This window comes from Macrobrachium nipponense, chromosome 37 (assembly GCF_015104395.2).
Source record: "Macrobrachium nipponense isolate FS-2020 chromosome 37, ASM1510439v2, whole genome shotgun sequence".
In the NCBI taxonomy this organism is placed as follows: Eukaryota; Metazoa; Arthropoda; class Malacostraca; order Decapoda; family Palaemonidae; genus Macrobrachium; species Macrobrachium nipponense.
In genome coordinates, this window is record NC_061097.1 from 39,887,779 (window position 1) to 39,906,218 (window position 18,440).

The 18,440-nt window shown below is 41.8% G+C and overlaps 1 protein-coding gene across 3 annotated transcripts in view; it reads right to left on the reverse strand.

Annotated features, from left to right (window-relative positions):
- LOC135209170 (dolichyl pyrophosphate Man9GlcNAc2 alpha-1,3-glucosyltransferase-like) overlaps positions 1–18,440 on the reverse strand; it is an 84,379-nt gene that overhangs the window by 52,065 nt on the left and 13,874 nt on the right. For all 3 annotated transcript variants that reach the window (XR_010313305.1, XR_010313303.1, XR_010313304.1), the window contains exon 2: positions 13,759–13,853. The gene's annotated coding sequence lies outside the window, so the exon portion shown is untranslated. The remainder of the gene's footprint in view (positions 1–13,758; positions 13,854–18,440) is intronic.

The following is an 18,440-nucleotide window of genomic DNA, read 5'->3' on the forward strand; positions in this document are numbered from 1 at the left end:
GAACTTCTTTACGCAGTGTTTACAATGTCGTCAATGAACTTATGTTTTCTGTGCTTAAATTATCGTCTACGAACTTATGTTTTCTATTTAAAATGTTATCTACAAACTTATTTTATGTATTTAAAATATTCTCAACAAACTTGTTTTCTGTGCTTAAAATTTTGTTTACTAATCTTTTCAATAACACTAATCTATACATCCCTGGATTTATATAAGAAAGAGGGCTCTCTTGTTAAAAGTAAGATATGTGATCTGTTTGAGAGTAAACTGAAAAGGCTGTAAGCAGAGTAATTGGATATAAAAACAGCTTATTAGAGAAGTGATGTAGAAACAAAGTGAAGGGCGTTGAGGATGTATGACAGAACGATATGTTGAAACAAAACTTGTTTTAGTATAAATAGACAAAGGGGTTATTGCTCTGCTGTGATAGTGGGCTACATCAAGGGTACATACCATATTACATACCCATGCTTTAATGTTTTTAAGGGTGGGGTGCTGAGACATATCAAGAGAAAGGGCATAAAATGCACAAGCAAGGTCGTATATAAAAAAGGACAGCTGTTCTTATCTTCCTCATTCCTGAGAAAATAAGGATACTGAAGGAAGGAAGAAAGATATAGAGAAATGCATAACCTCACAAACCTGCCTTATGTGGTCTTATGCCATTCAATTTTAGAATCTAACCAAATATGTCTGTCTAGAATGCGCCTATTCAAGCACTTTCCATGACAATAGTGGGTTGGTCTTTAAGCTTGATTTACCCTTACTGTCCAACATTGTTCAGTAAATAAAGGAAGGGCGAGGGCTAATCTGACAGAGCTATTATTAACTTACTGTTGTTTTCTTTCTTCCTGAAATAGGTAACCCTGTATGTATTCAGTTTGGGGTTGGTGACTAAACCATCTTGCCAGGCAAATCTTAGAGACAACTTATCGATTCTTTATAGTCACTCAATTGGTTTGTTGACTCCAAATTGCCATATGTATTTATAGATTGGCTTTGAGCAAAGGCCTATTCTGGCATAAACCCATCTTAGTCTAAACCAACAAATTGATTATAATGTACCTTCAACACTAGCTACATTGCTTTCTTCCTTTCACTTTCCTTCTTTTCCCTATGCTATCTTCTTACTTAACTATCGCACACTCTTAACTTTTCCTTGTAATTTCACTTTACTGGACAATTACTTTAAGCCAGCCATGAAAGACTGGAAATGTCTTGGTGGTACAGTACTGTACAGTTCAAAAACCTATAAAAATATGTTAATAAAGTTGACATTTAAATCAATTACAGTATGTATAGTAGAATATGTATATACAATAAACAGCAGATGGAAAGTAAAATATTATAAGCTAAGTATTAGAGCACTTCATGGAAATAATTTACATCCTTAAGTTCACAAGCATCATTAACCACATACACAGTCAACATGGCTGTCTCTTCCACAAATTTACAATAAGTAGAATTTGCAAAAGTTCTGATACTTCTGTTTTTCTTTAAATCTACAACTGAAAACTTTTATGGCAAGAGTCAACAGACTATAAACCCAATTGGGTTCATAAGGGAAACAGGTTGCAGAGAGAGAAGTTGTAGGAAACGGTGATAAATAAATGAATAGAGGGAATGGAAAATAAGACACCTGAATTCAAGGGAGAACAGCAGGGAGTAGAAATGAATTTCCTCCTCACTTTAACATTTGGAGATCAGAAGATACCACAACTGCACTATGCAAACTATTCCACATTCTATTTGTAGCTAAGATAAAACTCATAGCAAACTAAGAAGCAATAAACCTGATGAGTGTGTCCTCGACTTACGGCACCACCCACTTACAGCGATTCGATCTTAAGGCGTTGTAACTTGGTGTTGCATCAAGTTACGGATCTGTAAGCCCTGATGAGGATGAAGTTAATGGTCCTTACGGCGCTGTAACTTGATACAATATCAAGTTATGGCACAATGAACGCTGTTGAAGCACCATTAATGGCGAAAACCTGACCTACAGTGGAGATCAACTCGAAGTGCCATAAGTTGAGGACGCCTTAAAGCTCCCCAAAAGAATACAAATTCTTATCATCTGCATAACTAACTGAAATGACCAGACTTGCATTTACTATAGGCAGTGATGGAAGTTCCAGATTAAAATAAAGCTTATGGTGGTTGGCCATAGATGGCACTTTCCAATAGTGACTTAAATTAACCCTTAAACGCCGACTGGACGTATTTTACGTCGACATTTTTTGTCTCTCGGGTGCCGACTGGACGTATTTTACGTCGACATACAAAAGTTTTTTTAAAAATTCGCGGAAAAATACTTTTAGGCCTACCAGCCGAAAACTCTTGAATCACGCGCCTTGGGGGATGCTGGGAGTTCACGGATCAAGGTGTTGTTTTGTTTACAATCGTTACGCAGGCGCGCAAGCGCGAATTTCTTTCTTGCCGCACTAAAAAGTATCTGTGACACATCTCTGAAATTATTTCGTCACTTTGACATAATTTTTGTACCATTTTAAATTAGCCGTTACATAGAGTATTATATATGAAAATGTGCGCATTTTTATGTAGAATACAACAAAAAAATACTCATGATTGTAGCTTTTATCAGTTTTAAGATATTTTCATATAAATAACGATAAGTGCCAAATTTCAACCTTCGGTCAACTTTGACTCTACCGAAATGGTCGAAAAACGCAATTGTAAGCTAAAACTCTTATATTTTAGTAATATTCAATCATTTAACTTAATTTTGCAACTAATTGGAAGTGTCTAGCACAATATTTCGATTTATGGTGAATTTATGAAAAAACTTTTTCCTTACGTCCGCGCGGTAACTCTTCCGAAAATAATCATACATGCGATTGTGGTAATGTTTGCACCATTTTAAATTAGCCGTTACATAAAGTTTTATATATGAAATGTGCGCAATTTCATGCACAATACAACTAAAAACAACCCATGGTTGTAGCTTTTATCAATTTTGAAATATTTTCATATAAAAAATGATGTGACAAATTTTCAACCTTCGGTCAATTTTGACTCTACCGAAATGGTCGAAAAACGCAATTGTAAGCTAAAACGCCTATATTCTAGTAATATTCAAGCATTTACCTTCATTTTGCAACAAATTGGAAGTCTCTAGCACAATATTTCGATTTATGGTGAATTTATGAAAAAATAACATTTTCTTTACGTCCGCGCGGTAACTCTTCCGAAAAAATCATACGTGCGATTGTGGTAATGTTTGCACCATTTTAAATTAGCCGTTACATAACGTTTTATATATGAAAATGTGCGCAATTTCATGTATAATACAACAATAAATAGTGAAGGTTGTAGCTATTCTCATTTTCGAAATATTTGCATATAAATCCCGATAAATAGAAAAAAAACCACGTTCGGTCAAATTTGACTCTACCGAAATGGTCGAAAAACGCAATTGTAAGATAAAACTCTTACAGTCTAGTAATATTCAGTCATTTATCTTCATCGTGAAACAAATTCGAAGTCTCTAGCACAATATTTAAATTTATGGTGAATTTTAAAAAAACTTTCCTTCCCTCCGCGCGCGGATTCTCCGCCACAAATCTCCGAAATGCGTAAGTCCCATTCTCGGAATATTTGCTCCGTTTCATATTAGGCATTTCATAGAGTTTTATATATGAAAATGTGCGCAATTTCATGTAGAATAAAACGAAAAATATTTGAAAGTTGTAGCTTTTCTTATTTCCGAAATAATTGCATATAAAAAAAAATATATATATAAAAAATTCGACATTCGGTCAACTTTAGCTCGTCAGATATGGTCGAAAACTGCATTTGTAAGCTAATATTCTTACAGTATAGTAATATTCAATCATTTGTCTTCATTCTGAAACATATTGGAAGTCTCTAGGACAATATTTAGATTTATGGTGAATTTTTGAAAAAAATATGTGTTTACGTAAGCGCGTTACGAATTCATGCATTATTTTGTGATAATATTTTCTCTGTGTTGCTTTTATCGTTTTACAATGTGTTATATATCAAAATGATCGCAATTTAGTGCACATTACAACGAAAAAAAAAGTAACTTGTTACCTTCAACCGTTTTGCGCACAGCGCGATTTGAATACAATTATATATGAAATTTCGTTTTTGCGCTATCATATATCGCATTATTTATATATGATAATGATAATTTTTTTCATTTCTGATGGTTGCATACTAAACTTCAAGCAATGACAAAAAAAGGAGCGAAAAATGAACTCTTAATCTTGAAAACTAAGCGCGCTGTGATTTTTTGAAAAAAATATTTTTTCCGCTTACGCGCTCACTCTCAAACCCCTCCGGCATACGGGAGTCATTTTTTTATTTACCGCTCCGGCGTTTAAGGGTTAAATATCTCTACTATTCTGTTCTGACTGAGTAAGTATCTAAATAGGAAATACAGCACAGACAGCACCCTACATTCATCTTACGAACATCCACATGCGAACAAATGGGATCGCAAATCAAAATTGTGTTCAGATTGCTCCCCTTTGCCACCCGTAAGTTTAAATTTTGTTTAGCGTGCCTATTCTGTACATATTGTGTTTTAGGATGAAAAAACTTACAATACTGTATTGACTTGATATCACACTATACTTAAATATACATGAAGAGTACAGTAACCAACTCTCAAACAATTCAACACACAAATGGCAGTCCGGAACATACAGTAACTCGTTTGTAAGTAGGTTGGTGTCTGTACTGTATTCCAAATCTTTCTGTCTAAGTCTCATATTGTTCTCTCAAAAAATGTAAGTAGATAAGAAAATTTATATGCCTTTATCCTCCTGATCATCACACGCAGTTTACCATTATTTACAGTAATGATACATAATCTTTTCTGATATAATTTTCTTAACTTCACAGACTACATCTAAGAAGTATGTCGCTCAAAACACTGTGACACTAGAGGACTCTCCCCTCATAAAGGTGTTGACACAAAATTGTAAAATATACATTTCTGCATTAACTCAAAACACTACATACAAAGACTACAACAAATATAACCATCAGTAGGCAAGTATGAAATATGTACTGTATTGTATGTTTCAATTAACCTACTAGCTGCTTGCACTTTTTGGCAGTGAAATTCTACATAATTATTCTAAACTCGCCCCTTCTTACAAAATGTTACCTTAACGTACTTCCCAAGTACGTACAGCAAAATTTCAGCCATGCCATCTTTAATTCTGAAATTGACATGTGATACTGTCTACAATCCGAAGTTATCGTGTTTCCTTACTTAACAGTTACAGTATTAGGATACTTTTCAGAAACAATGCATCTGGAGAAAAATCTCTTAAAACTGAATGAAAAAGTGTCATGTACAAGTTAGTCTGGACTAGAAACGATAATATATTGCTATTGGTTGTGGGATATCTCGTGTGTTCAAGTATACAATAGGTTCTTTCTTACTCATACAATTATGTTATCCACCAAAAGACAGAACCTGAACCATCTGATATACTAAAAGTATCAGTAAAAACGGTAAAGTAAAAAAACGTGCCAAAGTTTCCAGAAGTATCTTTTGGTGGTCTCTGTATAATGCTATATGAGCCGGGTCCCATGAAACTCTCAGCTGGCTGTGGTGGCCTGTGTTGTTACATTGCCAAATGCATGATCATGGCTAACTTTAACCTTAAATAAAATAAAAGCTACCGAGTTTATAGAGGGCAGCAATCTGATACGTTTGATGAATGATGGGTGGATGATCAACATAACAGTTTGCAGCCCTTTAGTCTCAGTAGGTTTTAAGATCTGAGGCCAGAGAGAAAAAGTGCAGATAGGCAGACAAAGGCTATAAACACTAGGGTGCAACTATTCTTCTTGTTATTTACTGTTTGTCAAAATTCTTGAAGTTGTAACTAAGATTTTGTTGATACTTTAGTGTTAATTACCTACTTTGGCTTAGAACATGATACAATTAACACAAATAAAAATTACATGTACAATTGAGTATGCAAAAAAAAATTAATCTTACACATTTAATATGTTGCACATGAATAAAAAAGCTACTGCATAATTTATATGCCATCCCTTTCTGAAGTCCATTTAAACTGTGTACATGTATATGTTTATGTCAAATGGTCAGGAACTTAACTCAGTCATGGGTTGAGTACAGTAATTCTGTGTATGGACTTGTGTATGCATCATCAAGATTTTGACAATTATTAAGGACAATAATGATATAGACCTTGAACAGACATAAAAGATGCCCCAAGCACATGACAATGACAAAGAACTAACTATCACAAACTGTCCAACATCCAAATGCCCACATATTTTCTGAGACCAGAGAAAATAAAGTTAAAGGGTTAAAGGGTTATTCCCCTAAATGTTATCATTAGTTTTTCTTTCATGGGATTAAACGTCCGATGATTTCCAAAATTCGTATCTCAAACACTTTCCCTTGAATTCCTATTTTATCCAAGTCTTCATTTATGTACGTATACCCATTTTCCACAAATTTCGGTGTCTTCCCACTGCTCCATACCACCACGAATCAAATTACATGTATGTATTGTAAAATACTTGTTTGTTCCCCATTCCTAATGTACCCAGGTTAAAGACAAAGGACTGTTATTGAATCAAAATATCTTAAAATTGTATCTGTAGTAGCTAAAGGAACAGTAATCCTGTGCATTTAGTAAGTTCCAAAAGTCCAAATTTCTTTATGCAGTGCTTCCTTGATTACAATAATAATGTGCACATTACAAATGTTTAACAGAGGAAATGGAATTGTGACAAGCACATCTGTGTACATCAAAATTTGGTTAAAATGATATTGTTATAATACAATAAAGTTTCATACATACTTACCTGGCAGATATATACATAGCTAAGACTCCGTCGTCCCTGACAGAAATTCAAATTTCGCGCCACTCGCTACCGGTAGGTCAGGTGATCTACCTGCCTGCCCTGGGCGGCAGTACTAGGAACCATTCCCGTTTTCTATCATATTTTCTCTCTTCCACCTGTCTCCTGCGGGGAGGCTGGGTGGGCCATTAATCGTATATATCTGCCAGGTAAGTATGTATGAAACTTTATTGTATTATAACAATATCATTTTCATACAATGAACTTACCTGTCAGATATATACATAGCTGATTGGCACCCTTTGGTGGAGGGTCAGAGACAGCTAATATGGAATAGACAGGTAAACAACATATGTTGTAGGTATAAAAGAAAAAACCTTGGTTCCTACCTGATAGGTGGTAGACTTCGTGGCTGTAGCCCGGTAGTCTGCATCACCTCAAGACTTTAGCGAGATATTAGATCTATGGCTAGAGTTCTTGTGGGTCTGTCGATGGGTATAAGAACCGCTTACTCGGCAGAGCCTAAAAGGACTTTGTCAATGGGTACTGGACCACTTCTATGACAACACACCTTGTGAAGGAGCATAACCAATCCCGACCACCTGATCCTAACCACCATGTTAGTATATAGAATTGCTCTGAGTTATCCCCGAACTCATAACAAACAACCCATAACTCGAAACGAAAAACTATTTATACAAAAATTCTAAAAAAAAAAATTTAAATACTCCCCTAAAAGATATCACAAGAGTTCCTTACTGAACAACAGAGACTGGCCGCCAGTGCAGCACCAAGCCCTCTTTGTCAGCAGGAATCTAGAACATATCTAGTAGAAGGTATGTACAAATTTAAGGATTGGTGTTTGCTCCCGTACCCAGTATTGTATCCGCCGATACAAATGGTCCCAGAGAAAAACATTTCTCGTAGGTCACGCGAACGTCTTTAAGATAGTGAGATGCAAAAACTGAATTGCACCTCCAATATGTCGTGTCAATGATTTTCTTTAATGACATATTCTTCTGAAAAGAGAGAGACGTCGCCACTGCTCTAACTTCATGGGCTTTTACTCTTAAAAGCGGAAAAGAGTCGTCAGGACAGAACTTGTGAGCATCCGTAATGACGCTCCTAATGAAGAAAGCTAATGCGTTCTTAGACATGATTCTTGTGGGGTCCTTAATCGAACACCAAAGACTTTGTCTAGAGCCTCCCATTTGTTTCTTTCTTTGTAAGAAGAACTTCAAGGCTCTTACCGGGCAAAGAGACCTCTCTGTTTCTCTCCCTACTAGACTCGATAAGCCTTTGATCTCGAATCTCTTGGGCCAGGGATTCGATGGATTTTCATTCTTCGCTAGAAACAGAGTTCTAAACGAGCAAAAGGCCGAGTCTTTGTTAAAGCCGACTTCATCTTCTAGGGCATGAAGTTCGCCAACTCTTTGGCTGTCGCCAAAGATAGGAGAAACAAGCATTTTCTTGTTATATCCCTGAACGAAGCTACGTGGGGAGGCTCAAATCTGTCAGACGAAAGGAACTTGAGAACTACGTCCAGGTTCCAGCTGGGTGGAGTTAGTTCCTTCGATTTTGTCGTTTCAAACGATCTAATCAAGTCGTGCAGATCTTTATTGTCAGCAATGTCTAGGCCTCTGTTTCTAAATACTGCCGACAGCATGCTCCTGTATCCTTTGATTGTCGATACAGACAAATGAGAGACCTCTCTCAAGAACAATAGGAAATCGGCGATTTCGGTTATAGAGGTACTGGAGGAGGACAACTTCCTTAGACTTACACCACCTTCTGAATACCTCCCACTTCGACTGATAGACTCGTCTAGTGGAAGCTCTGCGGGCTCTAGCGATAGCGCTTGCAGCTTCGCGAGAAAACCCCCTCGCTCAGACAAGTCTTTCGATAGTCGAAAGGCAGTCAGAGCGAGAGCGGGGAGGTTTTGATGAAACCTCTCGAAGTGTGGCTGTCTGAGAAGATCCATCCTTTTTGGAAGGGATCTTGGGAAGTCTACTGTCCACTCCAGCACCTCTGCAAACCAATCTTGTGCTGGCCAAAACGGGGCTATCAGGGTCATCCTTGTCCCGTTGAACGCTACGAACTTTCTCAACACTTGTCCCAGGATTTTGAAAGGGGGAAAGCGTACACGTCCACATGAGACCAGTCCAGCAGGAAGGCGTCGACCACGAGAGCTCTTGGGTCTTCCACCACTGAACAAAAGACTTCCAGCCTTTTGGAAAGGAATGTGGCGAACAGATCTACGTGAGGAGTGCCCCAAAGATCCCAAAGACTCTGACACACCTCTGAATGAAGAGTCCATTCTGTGTGAAGGACCTGGCTTCTCCTGCTCAGTCTGTCCGCCTGATGTTTCTCGTCCCCTGAACAAATCTTGTTAGGAGGGCGATGTTTCTTTGTGAGGCCCAAATTAGCAGATCTCTTGCTATCTCGTAAAGCGACACTGAGTGTGTTCCTCCCTGCTTCCGAATGTAGGACAGGGCTGTAGTGTTGTCCACATTCACTTGGACCACACTGTTCGTCACAAAGGGTTCGAAGAACTTTAGCGCTAAGTGAACTGCTAGAAGTTTCTTTGCAATTTATGTGCCAGGACACCTGTGCTGCCTTCCAGGTGCCTGACACTTCTCTCGGTCCTAGTGTTGCTCCCCAACCCTTCTCCGATGCGTCGGAATACAACACTCGGCTTGGGTTCGGAACTTCCAGAGAAATTCCCTTGTTCTCTTTTAGAGGGGACAACCACCATTGCAGGTGTGGTTTCATCTCCATTGGAAGGAGAAAACTGTCGGAGAGAAGTCCCGTCTTCCAGTTCCACGATCTCCTTAGGAAAAACTGAAGAGGGCGAAGATGTAGTCTTCCTAGAGAACTGTCGATTGCGAGGAAAGGGTGCCTAGTAGGCTTAACCATTCCCTCGCCGAAGTTCGTTCTTTCCCTAAGAAGAGAGAGACTTTTTCCAAGCCTCTCACGATTCTCTCTTGCGAAGGAAATACTCGAAAACCCCGAGAATCCATCTGAATCCCCAGATAGACCAAGTTCTGTCTGGGAATCAGCTGTGACTTTTCGAGGTTCACGAGTAGTCCCAACGCCTTTATCAGGTCTAGGGTCAAAGAAAGGTCCTCCAAACACTGTCTCTCTGTTCTGGCCCTGATGAGCCAATCGTCCAAATATAGAGAGATGTTGACGCCTTTGAGGTGAAGAAACCTCGCCACATTCTTCATCAGGCTTGTGAAGACCTGAGGAGCTGTGGATAGGCCGAAACACAAGGCCCTGAACTGCCAAAGATCCTTCCCCCGTCATGAAACGGAGGTACTTCTTCGACGAAGGGTGAATCGGGACATGAAAATAGGCGTCCTGGAGATCCAGCGACACCATCCAATCTCCTTGACGTAACGCCGCAAGGACTGAGGCCGAAGTCTCCATAGAGAACTTCTCCTTTCGAACGAACTTGTTCAGAGCGCTGACATCTAGAACTGGTCTCCAGCCCCCGAGGCTTTCGCAACCAGGAACAGCCGATTGTAAACCCGGAGAGTTTTGCTCTAGAACCAGTTCTATAGCTCTTTTGTCCCACATTTGATTCACCATTAGACGAAGAGTATCCCTCAGTACAGGGTCCCTGTATCTGGCTGACAGTTCCCGCGGAATGGTCGTTAGTGGAGGACTGTCTTGGAAGGGGATAAGATATCCCTTCCTGATTATGGACATGGAAGAGGCGTCTGAGTTTATGAGTGACCAGGGCGTCTGCAAATTCGAGAAGCCTGGCCCCCACTGGTGTTTGGAGGCTGTCTGTCTCACTTCCCTTTCTTAAAGGGACGGGAAGGAGCCTTACCTCTCCTCTCAAGACCTCTTCTCTTAGAGGTAGCTCTGGAGAGAGGCCCTCCTCGAAAGGGCTGAACCGTAGAAGTCGGTCCTTTCTTGTCAACAGAAACAAGAGGTCTCTTCTTCCTTGCAGTTTGCAGGAGAAGATCCTGAGTCGCCTTCTCAGTCAGTGATCGAGAAATGTCCTTCACTAACTGAGAAGGAAACAGGAAGTCAGACATGGGAGCAAAAACCAGGGCTGCTCTCTGTGAGGGAGAAACCGCCTTGGTTAGGAATGAACTAAAAATACTCCTCTTCTTAAGGAGTACTGCTCCGAAAAGAGAGGAGATTTCTCCCGATCCACTCTTGTACGCCTTGTCAATACAAGCAAGAATACTGAGAATGACTTCGGGGTCAAGACCATCCGAGTCATGAGCTTTCTTAGACATCACCCCAAGGGACCAGTCTAGGAAATTAAACACTTCCAAAATATGGAAGAGTCCCTTGAGGAGATGATCCGTCTCCGAAATAGCCCACGACACGCGAGCTCCATTCAAAGTGTGTCTCCTTGACGAGTCAACCAAGGTTGAAAAGTCTGCTTCGGCTGCCGCTGGAAGAGAAAGGCCCATGTTCTCCCCAGTTCGGTACCAGAAACCTCTCTTGCCAGAAAGTATGGCTGGAGGCATACAGAAGGTGGTCCTGCCCAGATCCTTCTTAGACAACATCCATTTGTCTAAGGACTGAAGCGCTCTCTTCATAGAGATCGTAGGTCTCATCTTCAAGACCGACGAAGACTTAGGCACAATCGCACTCGAAAACAGTGATCGAGGCGAAGGAGGAGCGGCAGGAGTTAACGAATCTCCGTATTCTCGTAAAAGAAGGTCAGTTAGAACTTTATAGTTCGAGACTCCTTCTCTCCCGTCACCCTCTTCTTCCGAATCTCCTTCTCCACCTTGTGGAGAATCGGCCTGAAAAACGAGAGGATCTTCATCCCGTTCTCTCTCTACTGGTGACAAACTCCTACTAGGAGAGGGGCTCATAGAGTGAACCGACTCTCTCTCACGTCTAAAAGAAGTCTCGCGTCTGCTTGACTTCTCGTGCCTGAACAGCTCCTCGCGCTTGGCTGGCGCCTCGCGCTTGTCTTGCGCCTCGCGCTTGGCTGGCGCTTCACGCTTGGCTGGAGCGTGTAGCCTGGCTGGCATCTCGCGCCTGGCTGACGTCTCGCGCTTGTCTGGCGCCTCACGCAACTCCTCGCCAGGCGCCTCGCGCCTGGCTGAATCCTCGCGCTTGGCTGGCGCCTCGCGCTTGGCTGAATCCTCACGCCTAACTGGCGCCTCGCGCCTGGCTGGCTCCTCGCGCCTGGCTGGCGCCTCAGGCCTGAGCGTATCCTGATCTCAAGCAACTCGCTCGGATAGATCCTGACGTTTGTACGACTCTTCGTGCCTGGAAGACGTCCCATGTCTGGCGGACGCTTCACGTCTGGTTGGAGAAAGAAGACGAGACTTCTTAATAGGAAGTCTAGCGTCCTTCTTGCGAGGGGGATCCCTTGAAAGAACTCCAACCAAAGAGGCAATCTGCTCTTGAACTGCAAGCAAAATCCTCTTGGAAGCCACCCCAGCGTCCTCTTCAATAGAAGAAGCAGGAGAACTCGAAGGAGTGCGATCATCAAATACAGCTCTAGGAGGCGTCGAAACCAGCTTAGCCTTCTTGATAGAAGAAGGAACTTCCTCCGAGAAGCGCTCCGGGCTCGAGTCGAACGCGCGCTTTCCAATGCCTTTTCAGTGGCCTAGAAAGATCCGAGTCCTTCCACCCTCGTTTAGGTGAAGGAGAACCGGACGACGAGAAACAATCTCGTAGGACGCTTCTATTTGAGCGGTCCTGAGCAGACTGTAACGAAACAGAACCTGCTGAAGGGACGCCTGACCGTTGGGGATTCCCCACAACCTCCGTACGACTTTCGACTTTCCTACTCCTCTGGGTATGTGAGTTTGGAAGAGGTCTAGGCCTGGGAGCATCGCAGGACGGTCAGACGCCCCCTCCACAACACTGGGAACACTCACTTCACTTTGTAATTCACAATCACTAGCCTTACCTTGCATGGCCACCATCTTTGTCTTCATTTTACGAAGAGTAGCCTTCAGATTGGCGATTTCAGAAGCCGAATCCGAATGCAAAGCCTGTGAGGATTCAGATACATAGGGAGAATCATATTCATTAACAAAAGGAGAGTTAGACTCAGAAAAAGGCTCAATAGGCCTTGTACTCACACTCTTTTGTGCAGCCCGTCTAATCCTATCCCTCTCTAACTTCTTCAAGTAAGAAGTTAGAGTCTTCCATTCATTAGCATCCAACTTTTCACACTCAATACAGGTGTTAGCCAAAGAACAGTCAAACCCCCTACATTTACGACATACAGTGTGAGGATCAACCGAAGCCTTCGGTATCCTCACCTTGCAGCCTACATTCACACACACTCTCACACTAACACTTGAATCAGACATTCTATTAGAAAAATCAAAAGCAAGTCCAAATCCAGTCCACAGTAGCGAATGCCAAAACAACGATCCAGTACGTCACCAAGAAATCCAATAAAGATGATCAATAAAGTCTTGAAAAGCGAATTCCAGTCAGGAGGTAGTAACAACAATGTTGATACCACCGGCGACAGAGAAAATATGATAGAAAACGGGAATGGTTCCTAGTCCTGCCGCCCAGGGCAGGCAGGTAGATCACCTGACCTACCGGTAGCGAGTGGCGCGAAATTTGAATTTCTGTCGGGGACGACGGAGTCTTAGCTATGTATATATCTGACAGGTAAGTTCATTGTATGAAATTCACATTTGATTATGTACTAAAGATTATACAGGTTATTTAAGCACCCAGTCCTCAGTACTAGATATCAACTGCAGTACTCATATGGTCTTCATTCCTACTAGGTGCAGAAAAAGATGTTGAGGGTGCCACAGAATCACAAAATATCCATGTTGGCACCAAGATAGAAAAAATATAAACCCACGCAAGCTCAGTTTCAAACTACCTTCTGTGGATCACCACTCCAAAAACCTACAACAATTTAGGGCATAAAAGAAAAAGACAAATAACAGTACATACCTGTGACGCTGCAACAAAGGTTTTCCTTGGAATTTGGGAGACACCACCACTACGCTAAACTTGCCCCCACATCCATCACTCTGGTCTTCCACATCCTGGAAAGCAGTAATGCAAAACTCATAACATGGAGTTATTAGTTATTACTTGAAACATCATTCTTCAGCAATTTATACAAGCATAATTACTTATATAAGCAAGAGTATTCACCAGTCATTATTACTGCTCAATTAATGTCCTGAGAACTACTGAAAAAATTACGTATTTTACCAACACTCATGTCATTAAACCGTACAATACATAAAAAATTAAATTCAGAACTGTATTTCGGTATACTCAAATACTCTATGCTGTATATTAAACTTGACACATTATTCAAAGCCACAATGCAACCACTGAAAGTGGACTGTGATAATCATATTTTTCGTTATTAAGTAAATAGGACTTCTTTTTAACCTACCATTATTATGCACTGAAACATATTTCCACACACAACTTTGTCCATAACACTCAAATTTTACTGATAAAGCGTCCTGGATCACCGTATGTAAGTTTTCCAAGTTAAGAAATACTACATGGGTCACATAAATGTTCCTTAAATTAAGATTTTTACAAAGTGAACACAGCAAATCACTGAGTTTAGGAAACTGTCAAGCTGCACCAAATTAAAGTTCACTGTCTTTACTCTTATTTTAACCAACAGAACAAGTCAAGTATCTATGGAAAGGTATTGACGAGAACCATGCACTGGACAGAAATCAATGGAGACGACTCATTCATAACAGCGAACCAATATAAAAATGGGTTAAAGCAGGGAAGAAGAGGAAGAGCAGCTCAAGTATTTCAAGTTTTTAGTTATTTTAACCAACAGAGCAGCTCAAGTATTTCAAGTTTTTAGTTATTTTAACCAACAGAGCTGGTCAAGTATTTCAAGATCTTATTTAACGCTGGAAGCGTTAATGTAAAACTCTGTCATGAAGTCGGACAAGCTGGAGAGAGGAACTCTGATATATAAAGTAAAACACAGCAATCAGTGCAACTGACAGCCTTCAAGGATCAAATATGCTGACTGCATCGCAGTTTTTGTTAGTCACCAAAATGAAGTTGGCTATATGTATACAATGTTGTTTAACTTTACTACAGAGAACCTTCAATACATTTTACAGCATGCCATGCACAAAAAACATCAAGTAGCACATGATAACTATACATACTCTGTTTTTTTCCATATGTCTATCCACCTGTGGTGGTCGCGCATGGTAACACTGTGCCCGGGCTTTAAATAGTTAAGCTATGTGTAAGTTTTAGGTAAATAAAAGGATATCTGGGGGTATATTTGCAACTGAAATGTGTTTTAATAATTTACTATATGCTAATTACACCGTTAATATTCGAAATAGGATATTATTTAAAGCCCCAGACGCAGTGTTACCATGTGCAAACACCACAGGCAGATGGACAAATGAAAAAAAAACAGAGTACTATAGGTATTTGATTAAGCAATGAAGTATGTAATGATGTCTTGCTTCCATTTTTAGACAAGTAAAACTGGAGACTTCAATTACTTATAAATTATTTTATAGAACTAGACAAGTGCCATAAAACCAGATCGCCATTAACCGAGTCCGCCGATAACCAGGGACTGCCTGTAGTGTATACTATTTAGAAATAGCATCCCCCTACCTGGTAATAATTTTGCTATAATGAAATGTAATAGTAGCCACTAATTCTGAGCATAAATTTGAATAATAATTCCTTAATTTCTGATATACATATTAAATAAATTCATAATCTAAGTTATGAAATGGAATAATGAATCCATAGTTTTGGATATAAAAAAAGACAGTAAATCCAAAATGTCCTATGCAAAACAGAATAAATCCCAGAAATCGCACAATACCCAGATCAGCGCATAATTCACCATACAGTACAATGAGCATATTAACTTAGGTACTTAAACTTCAATCATTACATCCAATTCTTTTGAGTTACTGCATAAAACAAAGAAGGAAGAGGAAGAATACCCTTTTTTATAAATTATTCCAACTTTTCCATCGTCTTTCAGTATGTTTGTGTAATAAACTCAAACATTTCCTTATATTAACAGTTTGTTCATGCCACTTACCTGACAGATATATACATAGCTGTATTTTCTGAAGTCCGACAGAATTTCAAAACTCGCGGCACACGCAGTGGGCGGCCAGGTGGTAGTACCCATTCCTGCCGCTGGGAGGCGGATATCAGGAACCATTCCCATTTTCTATTCATATTTTTTTCTGTCGCCGGTCGGTAAACTACTGTTTACAGACCTCCGCCCAGGATTTTTTGGATTTGACTCGCATTTAAGTATCTGATTGACTTCTGGTATTGATTTTGGATTGTTGGATTGGCATACGCAATAGTGGACCGTTTTTTGACTTTGGATTGGCTTTTCTGTAAACGTGATGTCTGGATCAAGTGCAGTGAGTTTCAGAGTGTGTGTGAGGAGTGATTGTAAGGTGAGGCTACCGAAATCATCGGTAGACCACCACACAGTATGTATGAGTTGTAGGGGGCATATTTGTTTGATGGATGATCGGTGCAATGAATGTGATGGATTGGCCGATGATGATTGGAGGGTGTATGATTCCTATCGGCGCAAATTAGAACGCGATAGGATCAGGAGGTCTTCCTCCAGGAGTCGTTCTACCAAAAGTAAGGGTGATAATATTTCTCCTGTAATAACACCTGTGTTGCCTTCGGGCCCTGAATCTGTGTCGGGAGAAGGTAATGCTCTCTCTCTTATTTTGGAGTCTCTACGTACTCTGGAGACCAAAGTGAAAGCCTTGGAAACTGGCTCAGTGCAAGTGCGTGATTGTGCCCCTAGTGTTGTGGAGGGGGCGTCAGATCGGCCCCATAATGCCTCTAGGCCTAGAGCGCTATCGGACTCCCAGGAATCAGGGAGGGGGTATGTCGAAAGATGCAAGAGGGTTACGGGGGGCTCCCCACCTACCTGGCGTCCCTTCGGCAGGCCTTGTTGCAAAGTCCCAGGCTGTCAAGGAGTGCGCACGGGCGCGCATCCTTAAGGACTGCTTTTCGTCCTCCGAAGTGTCCTCCCCGCGCAAGGGGTGGAGCGCTCGGAGAGACTCTCGTCCGCTGAAAAGGACGTTTCGTGTTGAGGACGCTTCACGTCCTTTCTTCGGAGGACGCTTATGACGCTTTTCCGCCTCAGAAGAGAGGTAAAATCTCATCCGACGAGGACGCTGGGTTGCGCGCACAGGCGTGTATCCCTGAGAAGCAGGTAACTGTACCTGTGAGAAGGAAAGAGGCGTCCCCTCGCCCCTCGTCTTCTCGCAGGATCAGCCCTGCTCCTTCTGTTCGTTCCTCTCCAACGAAGAACATTCTTTTGTCCCTTCAGGACCAGCTATCGACGCTTATGGCTCAGAGGACTCGCCCAGCAGCAGTCGAGCCTAAGCGGAGGAAGGACCTTAGACTGCCCGTTAAGAGGACGAAGCAGTCTCCTTCTCCTTCTCCTCACTCGTCTCTTTCGCCAATTGCGTCTCCTTCGGCGATTCGCCGATCTCGTTCGCCCGCTAAGAAGACGGGTCGTCAGGATGCTTTCGTTCCCTCTCGACGTCATGGGCAGGCTGCTTGCCGTGATTTTCGGGAGGACGCTCAGGACGCTTTTGAGTGCGATCAGGACGCTTTTGAAGACGCTCGGCAGGACGCTTTTCAGGACGCTTCGGGGGACTCCGGCCAAGAAGAAGACGTACACCAGGATGCTGGGTTGCGCGCACAGGCGCGTATACCTGAGAAAATGTCTACCTTTTCGTTGAGGAAACGTAAGGAGGCTTCTCTTGCAAGTGAGGCTGCCTCGGGCGTCGCTAAGGACGCTCATCGCCGTCAAGACGCTCTGCCTCCTTCGAGCGGTAAACGCCACAAAGAAGACAGCCTAGATAAGGCTTCTACCAGTAAACATTGGGGGTCTTTAATTAAGGCAAGACCTGATAGACGTACGCCCTATCCGGAGAGGCGGTCTCCTCTTCCGATTAGAGAAGAAGGAGAGTTGAGTAGTCCTGCTGACTCTGTTGAAGAGGAACCTTCTGCTGCCTCTTCAATCTCGGACTATAAAGTTCTTGTGCGGCTGTTGCATTCGTCCTTCGAGGACAAGTTCCAGCCTGCAGCTCCCAAGTCTCCTCCTTCGCAGTTTTCATCCTCTAAGACTTGTAAGACCCCGGAGTTTGTAGAGATGAAGACTTCGCTCTCTACTAAGCGGGCATTCAAGAAACTCCAAGACTGGATGGAACGAAGGAAGGATCAAGGCAAGACAACTTTCGCCCTTCCTCCCGCTAGACTCAGCGGTAAAGGAGGTATGTGGTATAAAACCAAAGAAGACGTGGGTGTGAGAATCCCTTCTTCAGCACAAGGGGATTTCTCCAGCTTGGTGGATTCTCAGAGGAGGTCCCTTTTATCCACTGCTAAAGTGACCTGGACCCCTACGGAGACGGACCATCATTTGAAGGGGCTGCTCCGGACTCTTGAAGTATTCAACTTCCTAGACTGGTGCTTGGGAGTTCTGGATCTGCAATTGAGAAGCCCAGAGTCTCTCAGTCTGGGGGAGCTGTCCAGCGTGCTATCATGCATGGACAAAGCCGTCAGGGATGGTTCAGAGGAGCTGGTCTCTCATTTTGGGACGGCCTTCTTGA